This window comes from Humulus lupulus, chromosome 1, assembly GCF_963169125.1.
Source record: "Humulus lupulus chromosome 1, drHumLupu1.1, whole genome shotgun sequence".
Lineage (NCBI taxonomy): Eukaryota > Viridiplantae > Streptophyta > Magnoliopsida > Rosales > Cannabaceae > Humulus > Humulus lupulus.
Genome location: NC_084793.1, coordinates 146,782,858 through 146,798,951, shown reverse-complemented (window position 1 = coordinate 146,798,951; position 16,094 = coordinate 146,782,858).

Here is a 16,094-nt window from a genome sequence, read left to right as displayed (position 1 = left end):
TTTGTCCGTGTGCACTCCCAACACCGGTGTAAACTTGATCGTAATGCCATAAAAAAAAATTCCTAGGATATTCTCCTACATAGAAATGTAATCGTTGTTACTGTCCCCTCACTAGGAAAATCTACATCTCCAACGATGTAACCTTTTTTTAAAATACTCCATACTTCACTCCCACTTCGCTTCATGGGGAGCATATTCATCACGAGCAAGAAACTCAATGGTCGTGGGGTTTAGAATTACCCCTAGACAAGTCCTTTCCTCCGAAGAATGAAATCATTCCTGAACCAGAAAATCTTCCACCTTTACTTCCATCCTCTCAAGGCTCTTAAGATCAAAACATGCAAAAATAAATTCGGGTGTATACCAAAAGAGAAAGAAATAAACAAGTGACGAATTCTCATCATAGGTTGATCCAGTGATAGAATCACCTAAGTTAAAAGATTCAGATACTCTACCCTCAAACACCCAATCAGATCTAGATATTTATATGGCTTTAAGAAAAGGAAGTAGATCTTGCACCCAACACCTTATTTTAAAATTCATCTCTTATGCAAAATTATCATCTCCATTTAAAGTATTTACCACTAGTCTATCAAATGTTGTGATTCCCAGGAATATCAATGAAGCACTTGGTACTCCTCAATGGGAGACAGCAATTCTCGAAGAGATGAAGGTACTTCAGCATAATGGTACTTGGAGATTAGTGGAGTTACCACAAGACAAGAAAGTAATAGGGTGCAAGTGGTTGTTCACAGTCAAATACAATGCAAATGGATCTATTGAGAGGTACAAAGCACGGTTAGTTGCCAAGGGTTTTACTCAGACCTACGAAATTGACTACACAAAAACATTCTCTCCGGTTGCCAAACTCAATATCATCAGAGTATTGCTTTCGCTTGTAGTCAACTTAAATTGGGAATTGCATCAACTTGATGTAAAAAATTCATTCTTAAATGGTGAGCTGGAAGAAGAAGTGTACATGAGTCAACCTTTGAGTTTTGATGAATCTCCCAATACAACCAAAGCTTGCAAGCTAAACAAATCACTCTACAGTCTAAAACAATCTCCTCGAGCATGGTTCAATCAGTTATTGAAAGTTATCAAGGGATTTGGATACATACAAGGTCAAACTAACCATACTCTCTTCATCAAACACTCAGAAAGAGGGAAAATGTCAGTTCTTATTGTATATGTTAATGATATCATTGTCACTGGCAACCATACTGAATATATTATTCAGATTAAAGAGATGTTGGCAAAGGAGTTCAAAGTCAAGGATCTCGGTGAACTTAGGTATTTTCAGGGAATGGAATTTGCTAAAAGAAAAAGGGGACTTTCTGTTTCCCAAAGAAAATACACTCTTGATATCTTAAATGAGACAGGAATGCTAGGCAGTAAACCTAGCAAAACTCCAATCAAGCTCGGAGACAAGAGGAAAATGTTTGAAGGAAACCTAGTTGACAAAGAAATGAACCAGCAACTAGTAGGGAAGCTTATCTACCTCTCTCATACCAGACCAGCTATTGCCTTTGCAGTAAGTCTAGTCAGTCAATACATGCATGATCCATGTCAAGGACATCTTAATGCAGGATATAGAATTCTGAGGTATCTAAAGCAAACACCAAGAAAAGGTCTTTTCTTCAAAAAAACAATCGATGATAGAAAATATACATCTGGGTATTATATAATTGTATGGGGCACTGTGGTAACATGGCGAAGTAAAAAGCAAATAGTGGTTGCAAGAAGCAGTGCAAAAGCAGAGTATAGTGCCATGGCCCACAGAATATGCGAAGCGATATGGACCAGATCCCTGTTAGGGGAACTAAAGATTGAATATTAAGCTCCCATTCACCTTTATTGTCATAATCAGTATACCATCAGTATTGCACACAACCCTATACATCATGATAGAACTAAACACATGGAAGTGGATCGTCACTTTATTAAAGAGAAGATTGACGGGGGAATTTTCAGCATCAGATATGTTCATCGGATCAACAATTGGTTGATATTCTCACAAAGGGTTATTCGAGTGAGTATTTGATTTCCTAGTAAACAAGCTTGGACTCATCAATATCTATAGTCCAGCTTGAGGGGAAGTGTTAACAGACAAAAATAAAAAATGGAAATCAAAATGTTACCAAAGGATAGTTCAGTTTCCCAGTCTATAGAAATTCTCTTTTATTGTATTTATTTTGTATTAAAGATGGTTTGATATGAAAAACTATATATAAGCTCAATTTCTAGGTTGTAAATTTACACAGAAATAAGAAACATTTCTTTTTCCTCACCATTTTCCAATTTATTTTCCCTTGAACTAAACCCTAACACAATGTTTCTAAGAACTTACTAAGCCTCAAATACCCCTTCAAACATACCCCATAATGTCCTAGGAACCTTAGCTTTCAATCCCCCAGGGTTACCCATCCAAAACACTTGAAAACAACCAAAAAAATAAAGATGCCAGCATAGGCCGGTTGACCGCCTGGCAAAATTAGCCAGGCCTGCCAAACCACAGGCCAGTCGACCGGGTGCCCAGGGTCGATCGACCGACGAAAGCTAGAGAGCTTTTCTCTGCATTTTTCTGTGTTATACCCAACTCTAATTCTCAATCCAAATCAATCCCAATCAGTTCCAGGTACAAAATTAAGCCACAAAACAATTATACAATCAACATACATCCTCTTGAACTCAAACACACCTTCAATTTCAACCTATAGATGCCAATTTGAACATTAGTGTTTTTCCAAATTCCAAAAATTCAATCCAAATCCATGGTTTTTAAATCAATTTCAAGTGCTAAATAAATCCTATTTCATGTTTCTAATAGCCATATACCCATAAACTCAGGTCAGGGTCACAAATTCCAGAAATAAAACTTAAAATTCCCAACTCTACACTAGAACATGAAGAAAAAGGATGAAGAGCAGAAAGAGAAGTATTCTTACCTCTTGAATTCGAAATTCCTAGGGATAATGGTTGGTTGGCAGATGTTGTTACTTCTCTTGAGGCTCAATTGTTCAAGAAATCCTCAAATTCTCAAAACTTAGCCTCCACTTTGCTACTAGAATGTTTGCCTTAGGTGAGTTCAAGAAGAAGGAACATAAGTGGAAGAGTTTAGAAATTACGAGGGTCTTAAGCCTAGCTTTACTCTAATCCCTTGGTCAAATGACCTCTTAACCCATGCCTCCATTTAATCCTCAAAACTAAACTCAAGGGTGTTTTTGTCTTTTGGGTTAAATTCCATCTACATCTCAAATTACACTTCTAATCTCTAAATTAAATCCACTAATCTTCAAATTACCAACCAAACCCATCAAACACGATTATTCCAACAATATATTTCCTTTACCCAAATTCCCAAAATACTCGTTGGCTCAACCCGAGCCGGGCATTTATCCCCGTTGTGACATTTCCACTAAAAAGCTCGAAAGGATCCACTCGTGTCGAATAATGAAAATATATCCACATAAGAATGTGGTCTTAAGCACATAGCACAATAAATCACAAATATATCGTAAACGAGTCAAAATTATGAAAATGCCCCTTTTTAACAAAAGCGAGTCTTTGAACACGTTTAATACACATAAACATGCATAAACAGTCATATCATAATTTTAACTCATATAATTCACATAATCACATATATATTCAATTAAAACCACATAATTCGCAATAATTCCAATTATACCCTCCCGACACACTAATCAAGGAATTAAACCTTATTAGGTGTTCTGGGATCCCAAAGATCCATCAAACCTAAGGCTCACTCACCCTTTCTATCCAGAATCTTAATTGGCTTCTCTTTCCATGATAAGTCTCACTGTAAGTCCAGTGTCTCTTAACCCAAACAGGTGTAGTACTCAACACATCTTTCCTTAGCATCGATACCTGAAGCACCCTATGAACCCCCGTCAATGCTGGGGCAAGGCAAATATGTAGGCTACTTGCCTAATTCCTATCAGGATCCCAAAGGTCCAACAATCCTAGGGCTCACTGAACTTTTCTTCAAAATTATTTTATCTCTTTAATTTGAAATACTCGGAGAAACACAAAATCTCAAATCCCGGAACGTCTACGTTCCTATACTTGGATTTGCGTAGCTTTTTTCTCCTTTCAATAAAGTAGATATTACCTCTCTAACATTTTCCAATAATTTCATTGGTCCTCTAAACTGTCTCAGATCAAAAATACTTCCTTTCTCCCATTTCATCCCATAAATGGGTGATCTTCACTTCCTATCTCATAATAACTCATACGGGGTCATTCCAGTTGTCAGCTGATAGCCACTATCGTAGGAACCCAATCAAGGGACTTTACTTACTCAAAGGTCCCTAAATACCTATTTCACATGCCCAAAAGCATATTCTTTAAAATTCGAATTGTCCTCTCATATAGTCCATCTATCTAAGGATGAAAAGTAATACTGAATCTTAGTCTTGTACCTATCGCCTTCTGCGAGCCTTTCCACAAGTTGAAAATAAATGTGGGATCTCGATCAAGAACTATAGACTTCGGTGCCCCATTGAGATACACCATCTCCTTTCACATATAACTTAACATATTGTTCTACGTTATGATTCGTTTGCGCAGGCAGAATGTGCGCTGACCTGGTATATCGAGTCACAACCTTTCATACCAAAGTCATCTTACCCATAACCCTAGGCAATCCATTCAAAAGGTCTATAATTATATCCACCAATGTTATTATGCAATCCCTAAAGGTCATGATAACCCCGCTAGCCTCTGGTATTTAGCCTTCACTTGCTTAAAGATTAAACGCTTAGCCACCAGTATAGAAATTTCAAATCTCGATCCACATTCATGGTTCCTGGATATAACTAGCATGGAGTGGTATAAGATCCGTCCAGAATCTCCATTTTGATACCAGAATTCATCAAAACACATATCTGATCCTCATATCACAACATATCTATGTCAAAATAGTAGAGTCCTTAGCCACTCATATTAAGATTATCTTTCTATGTTTCACAATTTGCAGGGTTCCTATCAGCCAATTTATCAATCATAAACCCTTTACCAATTCTATTCGTTTCCTCAGCTGACTTTTCTGTGATTTGTTTCGAATCATAAACTTGGCCTGGGCCTTTCAAACTTAAGGCATTAGCCACCACGTTAGTTTTCTCTAAAATAAAGGATTTCACCATCAATCCTTCACCAGTCCTCACGAACGTCTCTATCTCGTATTCGCATCCCTATGGGTAACAAAACACATTAAACTTTTATGACAGTGTATGTCTCATACTTCTCCCCACATAATTACTATCGCCATACCTTAAATGTGAACATCATCGCTGTCAACTCAAAGTCACACGTAGGATATCTATGTTCTTATTCCTTTAACTACCATGAAGAATAAGCAATCAGCTTCCCAGCCTACATATGGACACATCCTAGTCCCGTCATGCTACACCTCGAAACACTATGAACTTCTCGTTTTCAAACAACAAGGACTGTATCCACCATATAGTGTTTGTATATCAGTCCACCACATACTTATACTGATACCATGGGGCAATGATTAGCCTCTGTTTCAACTCTTGGAAGCATGGTTCGCATCTTCCATTCAATGCAAACCTTCGGTTGTCACATGTTAATGTAACGACCCAACATCACTAATAAGGCTTAAGGGCCTTGATTAGTGTGTCGGGAGGGCATGATTGGTTTATGTGAGAATTAAATAGTTTAATGCATGATTCTGCGATAAGTATGCTTGTATGGTTATATGAATATATATGTGAAATGCATGTCTACGAGATTAGTATGCCTTTAGGCCCCATTTAGTTTAAAGGGGTATATTTGTAATTTTAGCCCGTTGAGGGCGTAAATGTGATTATATGTTATAATTGTGAGGACCACATTATTATGTGGGTAAATTTGCTGCATGCGACTTGAGGCGATCCTAGGGAGCTAGTTAGCGGGAAAGTCACAACGGGACTTAATACTTGACTTGGGGCAAGTCAAGGGGTATTTTGGGTATTAGATGGTTATTTGGGTTACTGGGTTATAGAAATAAATAATTGGAGATATATTTGAGGTTAGGAAGCTTAGGTGGGAATACTGGGGAATTTTACCATATTGCCCTCGGGGACGATTTTGGTACCCCGAGCCTCGTGATTGACTTAATTGCTTAAGGATAGATAGACAAAACATAGAAAGTGGTGGAAACATCAAGAACTGAACCTTCCCTCTCCCTTTTCTTCTATCTCAAGGAAAACTACAGAAAAACTAAGGGAATTAGCTTGGAACACAGAGAATTGAATGGAAGATTTGGAGGATTAACTAGTGGAAGCTTAAATATCTAACTAGGAATTGAGGTACGCATTGAATTACATTTTTTATCAATTGATTATGTAGTTTTAGGGCTGGATTGTAAGAGTTCTTAGGTTCTTAACTTCAAGGTTGAATTAAGGCAGAAAGCTTGGGTATTAACTCAGTAATTGCTTGGAGGATTGAGTCTTCACTGAAGGTAAGCTCCAATTTATGATATAGTGTTTCAATTATGAGTTTTTTTGATTGGTTTTAGTGTTCTTGAGTGTGTGGGTTTCAAAAATTAAAATGGTGTTGTGATGAGTTTCTAGACTAGGTTTTTGCTGGCTTATGTTATTGAAATCATGCTAGAATGTTTGTGGTAATTGGAGTATATTATTGGGATGGTTATGGGTGGTTTTGAGTGAGGTTTGGGTGTTAAAAATGGTGGTTTTTCTGGGTTCAAAGGGGTCGGGTTGCGGCATAGTTCTTGGTCTGTCGCGGCCCTCTGAAGCTGGTGAGTGCTGGAGATGGAGGGCGGATCGCGGCATGGGGTATGTAGGGCCGCGGCACGTGTCCGTTTTTGGACGAGGCTGAGCCTCTGGTTGGGGCCATGCCACGGCATGGGGGGCTTGAGCCGCGGCCCTTAAGGTCATTTGTGGCCTTTTGGAGTTTTTAAGCGCGGGAACATAACCTAGGGTGCTCGGGATCGATTCTACTATCGTGTTTGGTGGAATTCGATGTCCCGGAGGCTAGAACTTTATCCAAAAACCTTTTTACGATTATTAATGGTATCCCTTATCTTGGTTGTGACTAGGTATAAACTAGGGGCTCGGGAAATGGATCGTGCTTAAGAGGCATCTCACGTAACCAGTACATTTGGAAACTAAAGGTAAGAAAACTTCACCCGGTTGTGAATTTATAATGGGACTAAAGGTTTCCTGTTTTGTATGCTTTATAAAGGATGGTATTATGCCATGTGAATAACAAGTAAACGTCCTAAGAGTGCCAGAGTTTACATTGGCGCACAGGGCGCAGCTCAACCACTGGTAGCTGAGGACAGCTTATTATTCACTAAGCTCGGTTTAAGCAGACCGGAGTCAGTGGGGTTAAACAGAGGGTGCGACCTAAGGGCGTCGACCCTAATTATCATTTGAGTTGATTATTATTATTGGTCGATGGATTTGTCATACTGAATAGCTGAGTGTTAGCTTGTTAATTTTCTGGTTATGTCTATGAGCTATGTGATTAATGTGGTATGGTAAGTGTAAGTACGTGCCTTAAGAGTTATCTAATTGTTATCAGTGTTTGTGATAAGATGTCATGTTTTCTTGCTGGGCCTTGGCTCTTGGTTGCTACGTGGTGCAGGTAAAGGCAAGGGTAAGCTTGATCACTCTGAATCGGAGAGCTATAAAGGCAGAATGTACATGATCGGCTGCTCGGTCGCCACGACTGAGGAGGAGACAGGAATAGGAGGACCATAAATGTATGTTTTGCCCTTAGAGTGGCTAGTGGTTGTTTGTACTCTGGAAATTTTGTAAACTGATTTTCAAATACCGTTTCTTTTGGGATCCCTTGCACAAAATGTTAAATTATATAAAATGTATCTTTTGTGACCAAAACCTTTTAACCCTAGTTCATTAATGGTTTCATTAACACATTTTTTACTAAAAGACTTGATTAGAAAGTCCTGCACCTTTATAAATACACAGTGTAGCGGTCTTGGCTATTCAGGGCGTTACAGTTAATTTAGTAAAGGGTATTCCAATCCTCGAAGATCCTTCAATCAAACATTGATAGTATCCCGCCAGTCCCAATAAATTCCTAACCTCTGAAGCCTTCCTTGGCCAATGTTTTAGTACTTCTATCATAACTAAATCAAGGCGATCCAATTCTTTCCCATAATGTTCCTCAAAAACATTAATGAAAGAAGTTAGAACTAGTTCAAGCACGATCCCATTCTTTCCCATAATGTGCGTCAAAAACATTAATAAAAAAAGTCGGAACTCACCCTTCTTGTACCTTCCATGCAACTTATGTTTCCTTAGCCTCTGTAATACCGAACGGGGATGCTGCTCGTGTTCTGTCTCTGATTGGGAGTAGGACAATATATTACCAATAAACTCAATCACGAATTGTCCAAATAATCCTAGAACTCACTATTTGTCAGAACCATGCAGGTCGCTGAGCATTGGTCAGTTCAAAAGACATCACCGCAAAATACACAACATTAGTCCTTGAAATATATTCTCTCTTCATCCTCAACTAGTAATAACTAGATTGAAGATCAATCCCTATGAAGACTATCTTGCCTTAAAACATATTAAAAAATTCATCAATCCTTGGCAGCGAAAACTTATTCTTGGTAATTACCTTATTCAACTATCCATTATTCGGTACATATCCTTGTTGATTCGTCCTTCTTCTTAACAAACAACACTGGCGCACCCCATGGAGAGAAGCTAGGTCTGATTAATCCCAAATCAATCAACTCTTGCAACTGAATCTTTAATTTTTTTAATTTTTCTAGTGTCATTCTATAAGTAGCTCTGGATACTGGTTTTGTCCCTAGTGCCAACTCAATAACAAACTTGATCTCTTGATGTGGTGGCAACCCTGGAAAGTCCCCTAGAAACACGTCTAGAAACTCGCAAACCCATCTAGTCTCCTCTGGCCCAATTGGTACAACCTTGGTAGTACCCACCACACTACGAAAGAATCCTATGAAACCTTCTTGCATTAGGTCTCTAGCCTTCAGTGTTGAGATCGTAGGAACACAAGGTCCGTTCACAATACCCACAAACACAAACGGGTCCTCACTCTTGGCTTAAAAAGTCACCATCCTCCTTTTATAATCTATTTTCGCTCCCACTTGGCCAACCACTCACATCCAACACCATGTCAAACTCTTTCATTACTAATTCTATCAAGTACGCAGGCCATTCCCTATTATCTACCTCTACCAGCAATAACCTAATTCAACCTTCTAGAGGCTATCGATTCCTAGTAGGCGACAACGTCCCAAATTCCAAAACATACATATTTATGGACCAACTCAATTCATCCATAACCTTACAAAATAAATAATTACACGCCTAGCACCGAAATAAATCTGTACTATACAAGAAGAGTCAATGCTAGAAATCTAACATGTCGCCATGGAGGAACTAGCCTCAGCCCTTGCTTGAGTCAAAGCAATTACTCAAGCTAGAGCTAAATTGTTGCCTTTCTTCAGTTCCTCCTTTTCCGATTGTTGGCAATCTTTCTTGAGATGACCCACCACACCACAAAAGATACATGCCTTAGCATGACATTAAACCCATGTGGCATCTTCTACACCGAGCGCACTCTGGGTAAATCTTCTAGTTCTCACCCCCGCCCTTACGGCTAGTCTAAGCGCCCCTAAACCCCCTCTTTGGTCCAGGGATGCTAAATGTGTCTATAGCCTATCTTTTCTAATCATTGGGGCCTCCGCCCCTAACTATCCCAGTAAAAATAGGTACCACTCTCCGAACATCGTCCCCTATAATGCACCCCTCCATATCACATCCTTTGCACCCTCAACAGAAAAGACCTTCTCTACTACTTGAGCATAGGTAGAAATTTCAGTTACTGGGTAATTCTAATGCTCTGGGCTACTCTAAAATTCATTCCTCGAACAAATCGCACTTCCGAGCCACATCCGTCAAAACCAAGTCAAAAGCGAACTTGGCCAACCCATCAAAATTAATGACATACTCCGTCACTGTCATGTTGCCCTGAATCAGATTCATAAATTCATTCATCTTCGCATTTCAAACATCCTCATTGTAATACCTCTCGTTGAACAACAATCTAAATTCCTCCCAGTCCATCGTAATGGCATTATGAGTTTGGGTTACCACTTCCCACCAAGTCCGGATGTCATCCTGCAACATATACGTGATACAGAACACTCTGTCATTTTCTACCACCCTCATGAAGTCGAGGATGCAGCTAATCATTCCCATACACTGTTAAACTCTGAGTGGATCTAGACCTCCCACAATTGTTGGAGGGTAGTGTTTCTGGAAACTCTCGGATAGTGATTCCCCTTTGTTCTCAAACCCAATGTGAGCCATAACTGGTGCCACTACCGGTGGAACAAACAGAGCACCGTTCCCTGGAAGAACCTGCTGTCTCAACCACTTGATCTCTTTCTCTTGCTTCTACAATCTCGCTTGCATATCTATAAACATTTGCCACCAACTCCAAGGGGCAGGCAGAGGGTTCTGGCCCTAATTATCATTTTTGGCCTCGATATCAATATATCATGTTCAATTTGATTCCCTTGGATGCATAACTTCAAAGTATGTTTGTAATCAATGACCTATCCTATCAGGCAAGATAATTGTATTTAAAAACCATCCCTCAGTCAAAACCAAACAACACAACATCCACATGCAACAATAATACTAATACACATGTCTATAACATTCATGTATCAATTAATAAGTTGTGCTCTAACATTATGTATCATGTTCTCTACTCTAGCATGCAGATAAGGCGTATAGTTCAATTAAACTGCTAAACAAGAATTCAAACTAATACCCACCAAACCGTGAGTCGAGCTTGTCTTTAGCAGTGAGTGTACATATTCGGTCAATCTTCAGGAACCATAAGCCTTGGAAGCTCTGATACCAAGTTGCAATGCCCTACTAATCCAGGACCATTACATTGCGTGTTGAAAACAATTCTTAACTCGTTAAGCGAGTCATTTGGACTCAAAAGTGTAATTTAAACTAATCAAAGGTTTAGGTATTAAAACTTTTGGTTAAACATATAAACTTTTATTGAAACTTTAAACATATACATGAGATCCCAAAATGAGTTTTAAATGAAAAAGTAATTACAAACGTAGCTGGCCTAAGCGGCAAAATCAGATTTGTAACCTAAGCACCTCAAATAACTCGACCGTGGCGACTGAGCTGGCCGAATATGTATGCATCACTCGAAAGCTCTCAAAATCATGGTTGGTTACCTTTAGCTTGCCCTTACATGCACCATAGAGCAGCTGTGAGCTGAGGCCTAGAAAGAAAACCTCCACAAGGCATAATAATAATCCAATTACTCATAAGAAATAGCCACAACAACTCATGGCTGGGACCGTCTGGCACATTTTGAGGAAGAGCTTGTGTGAGGAAATTTTTTTTGTTCTTAGCTCCAATGGAGATCTTGAAATCACGTCTCCATGCTTGGAAGTTCTTATTAGTCAGGAGAGGGGAAGCTAACTCGAGCCATGGATGATTGCCGAGGAATTATGGACTTGTTACATCTTCATGGGCAAGTCGATCTAAGGTTGGCAGGGCAGCGTAGTGATTTGATGCAGAGGGATTTTCACCATTGCCAACAGAGCTGCGAGGTGGAGGAGCATCAACGATTGGAGCTTCATAGACCGAAGCTGAATTTTCTTGTTCGAGGTCGAGCCATTGTCTTCAATGGTGAGTTAGTGTTTTCTCTCGATACCATATTAATTTGCAAGAACAAGAAAAAATAAATATGTTTCATTGACTGACTGAATTTGATTGTTACAGAGGGGAATGCCCTTTATATGGCATTTTGTCTTATTGGTTACAAAAGGTTACAACGGTAACTAATTAACAATATAAAACAAATAAGAATAAACTAACTAAGGCTAATTAACTAAATTAGGATCTAATAGAATTATTAATGATTTACTATTCACTGCCTCCTTCAATTTTTACTTTTATTTTCCTTTACCAATCTTTTTTCTAACACGTGGAAACTTAAAAGTAATATGTGCATTTTTCCATAATAAAAATTAATAATTGTAAGTAATGATTGTAAGTAATGTATATGATTTTGTGTTGGTTGAGATATGATTTTGTGCATTTAGTATAATGACTATACGATGTACTAAACTACAAAACTATATTCATTTCCTTTTTATATAAATATATATATATATATATATATATATCATGGAAAGTGAGGATGAGGATGGGGAAGTATTCTTCTCTCAATCTCGGCCCTGTTTCCATCCCTACCAATGGTTATTGTTAACATTTTTTATCCTTTCCACACAATATTAAATTACGTAATTAACTTTATTTCCATCGTGTGGTACACATGATATTCATAGAGATGGCAAAAGTTGAATGTAGTAATTATATCACGCCCCACATTCAAATATTATAAATAACGAGGTATAGATATCATATTTAATTCCATAGTGTTACATAAAAACACAAAACTGAAATGGGGTACGAATCTTATTCGAGATATTGTCCATTGATACAATATTTTAATCTTTCATATTTAGCCAAATACCTACCGATGTTAACACATTACCTAATTAGAATGTTTTAAAATTGCAAAAGTGACAAACTGATACAAATTAGCTAACACAAGAAAGATCTTGCCTTTCGTTGTTGATTTGCATTGTCATTATTAATACTTTTATAATTTGGAGTGTTTATTAATTATTGTGCAATCATGATCGTAATCTGAGTTTGTTCAAAATTAAACAAGTGTACCTTGTAACGTAATACCCAATGCTAATATGTTCTTGGATAATATCAAAAAGCAGTACTCATCAAAGAAAGGATGCTTGTTCTATATCTGATCTCCCTCTCTTGAACGATAACATGATTCATATTGCGAACCTTATTAATATTTTCTTGGTGAAAGAAATTTATAAATCCACAACAAAAAAAGAGGACTTTTACTTCGATTTTTAAGTTGGATTTACTTCAATTTTCGCTAAAATTCGCAATCGCAGTAGTTCGGAGCGAAGTAAAAAGTAGTTAAAAACCGAAGTGAAAAATAAGCTTTCTACTTCAGTTATTATGTAAAAAATGAAGTAGAAAGTAGGGATTCTACTTCGGTTTTTACATAATAACCGAAGTAGAAAGTGGGGTGCGCTTCCTTGGTGGACATTTTCTACTTCGGTTATTATGTAAAAACCAAAGTAGAAAGTGGGGTTTCTACTTCAGTTTTTACATAATAACCGAAGTAGAAACCCCCCCCCCCCCCCCGCCCCATTTCTTAATAATTATTTCTAATTATTTTTAAATGACCAAATTCTTTTTTTTTTTTTTTTGCCCTAATTTTTTTAAATAGTCTAATTATATGAATTTATAGTTATATATATTTTTACAATTGGAATTGGTTTATTTTCATTTAATTTATAACAGAAATAAAAATCACAAAATTTACACTTAGAATTAAAATTATTATAAAATTAAAAATTACATTCACATAATTGTTAAGTAGAATAACCTAATCATTCATATATACATTCATATAATTGTAATTAAGTAAAATAACATAATCATTCATACATACATTCACATAATTGTAATTAAGTAAAATAACATAAACATTTATATATACATTCACATAAAACTAAAGGTATGTATAAACAAAATAGCCTTACTAATAAATTTAAGTCATCAATCGGCTTAACTATTTCTTGTTGGATTGGCAAGATGCTCTCCCGACCCTTGGTGACAATTTGACTACTAGTAACTTTGTCATTTAGTTCATTCTACGAAACAAACCAATGCTAGATTAAATTAGTAACTTGTAACAACACTTAAAAAAAAATTCCTACTTTAAAACACTTACAGCTCTTTCTTCAATTTTTTTGTCCAAATTATTGTCGACAAGAGTCTTCTTCGTTTCTCGCGCTCTTATCCAAATTTCATATCCATCTACATTTTCCACTCTTAGTTATTTTTTCTGGGACATCAAACATAATTGAAGTTTAATTATTAAATTTTCCTAAGTCTTACAAAATTTCGGCAGCATAACAACTGCATTTTAACATCTCCAAAAAATTTTAAACCTGTAAATAACACACAAAATATATCGACATAGTGTGCAAATTGAAAAAGGAAAACAATTAATAAAATCTATAAAAAATTGGCAAAGTTTCCTTTGTTTTCATAGCATATCCCAATTTTATAATTATATATAAATCCAACACAAACAAACACAAAATCAACATACATAATTCCATCCTTATATCACCACCAACAACAAATTTCCCATAACCTACTTCACTAAAGTAAAACATGCAAGATTTAACTCTAATTTTATAAATAAATATTGCAATAGTATTAAAATTTTTTTAAAGATTACTCACCTCCAATATGACTCTTGAAGTAACCTAAAATCAATACCGAATTGGCAACTAAATCAACAACCCTACTAAAAAGCTTAAACAAAAACAAATAAAAATCAATTACATAATTAATTAAACTAGTTACATAATCATCAAACAACATATCAAGCTAGCTAGTTATAGAAAATAAAAAACTAATGTCACTAATAATCCAAACATTTCAAGTTCTAACATTGGCAACAACATTACCTATTGAAGCTATGTTTAAAAATTTAAATAGCAAGTCACAACAATTTTTAAATTTTACTAATATATATATATATAATTAATAACATTATATAAAATAACAAAATAAATAAAAAAAATATAACACAAATATACTAAAAAATAAGTATCAAATTCGGAATAATATAAAAAAAATTAACACAAACAAAGTTTTAAGGTAACAAACCTTCTTTGATGCTCAAAATAACATATAAATCAATATTAGCAACTCTAAAACCTATATATAATAAACACATTATATCTATAAGAAAAAAAATATGAAAATAATATAGAAAATAAAAAATAATAATACAAACAAAGATTTAGTGATTCATACCTTTTTTGATGCTCAAGAACTTATTTTAATATAAGAAAACCAATCAAAGTCCAATAACAATACCCATTTTCGAACCCTAAAAATACCCACATCCAAAGTCTTTATTTTCTCCCTCAAAAATAAAAATGGAACTAATATTTCTGTTTTTAAGTAAGAAAAATGGTTTTAAATAGTAAAAAAAACATAAAAAATGGTATATTTTGTGAACCCTCGTGGGAGTACGACAACAATGGAGGTTTTCTGGGTTTGGCGTTTGATATTTTTGCTTCAGAAAGACGAATGAGCCGCGGGAGCTATATATTAAGGGTATTAAAATTCTTTTACTTCCGTTCTTATATAAAAACCGAAGTAGAAATGGTACTTTCTACTTCGGTTTTTGTATAAGAACCAAAGTAGAAAGTATCCTTTCAACTTCGATTTTTATATAAGAACTGAAGTAGAAAGTACCATTTCTACTTCGGTTCTTATATAAGAACCGAAGTAAAAGCCTTCAAGGCTGCGTTTGGTTTGCTCCACTTTTCACTTCGGTTTTTTCATAAAAACCAAAGTGAAAAGCCCCAATATAGTGTGCAAACCAAACATGGACCTTGTCTATTTTCTATTTTAACTTCGTGTTTTTAAGAAACTGTTGACGGTGAGAACTCGTCAACTAAGTTGAGTTGGAAAAAATTATCAAGTCGAGATCACTAATGGAAAAGCTGTAGAAACTTAAAAAATAACTCAAGAACAATGACAGAACAATAATGGAGAAATCAATCTTTCATACACTCTCAAGCCCTTGCTACAGTAAAATTTCCAACCCCCTTTCAGGTAGTGTTAGAGTTCCTTTTATAGTAGGCTCTAATGGCCCTTGATACATGGTGGTCCAGGAGACCAAGGGGTACATAAGTACTATATCAGGGAGTAGCTTCAGAGGTTGTGGTCGTACATCCGGTACAGGAGCAGGTGTCAGGAGGATGTCTCCACTACTTGTCCGTACTCAAGCCAGAGGAGTGGTGGCAGACGTAGTGGTGCAGGTAGTAGTGGTGTCGACTCTAACTCCTGGCCATAGACGTACGGGCCATAACTCCTATCCTTTCATACTCACTCCTGGCGTTCCCACTACTTGTCTGGTAG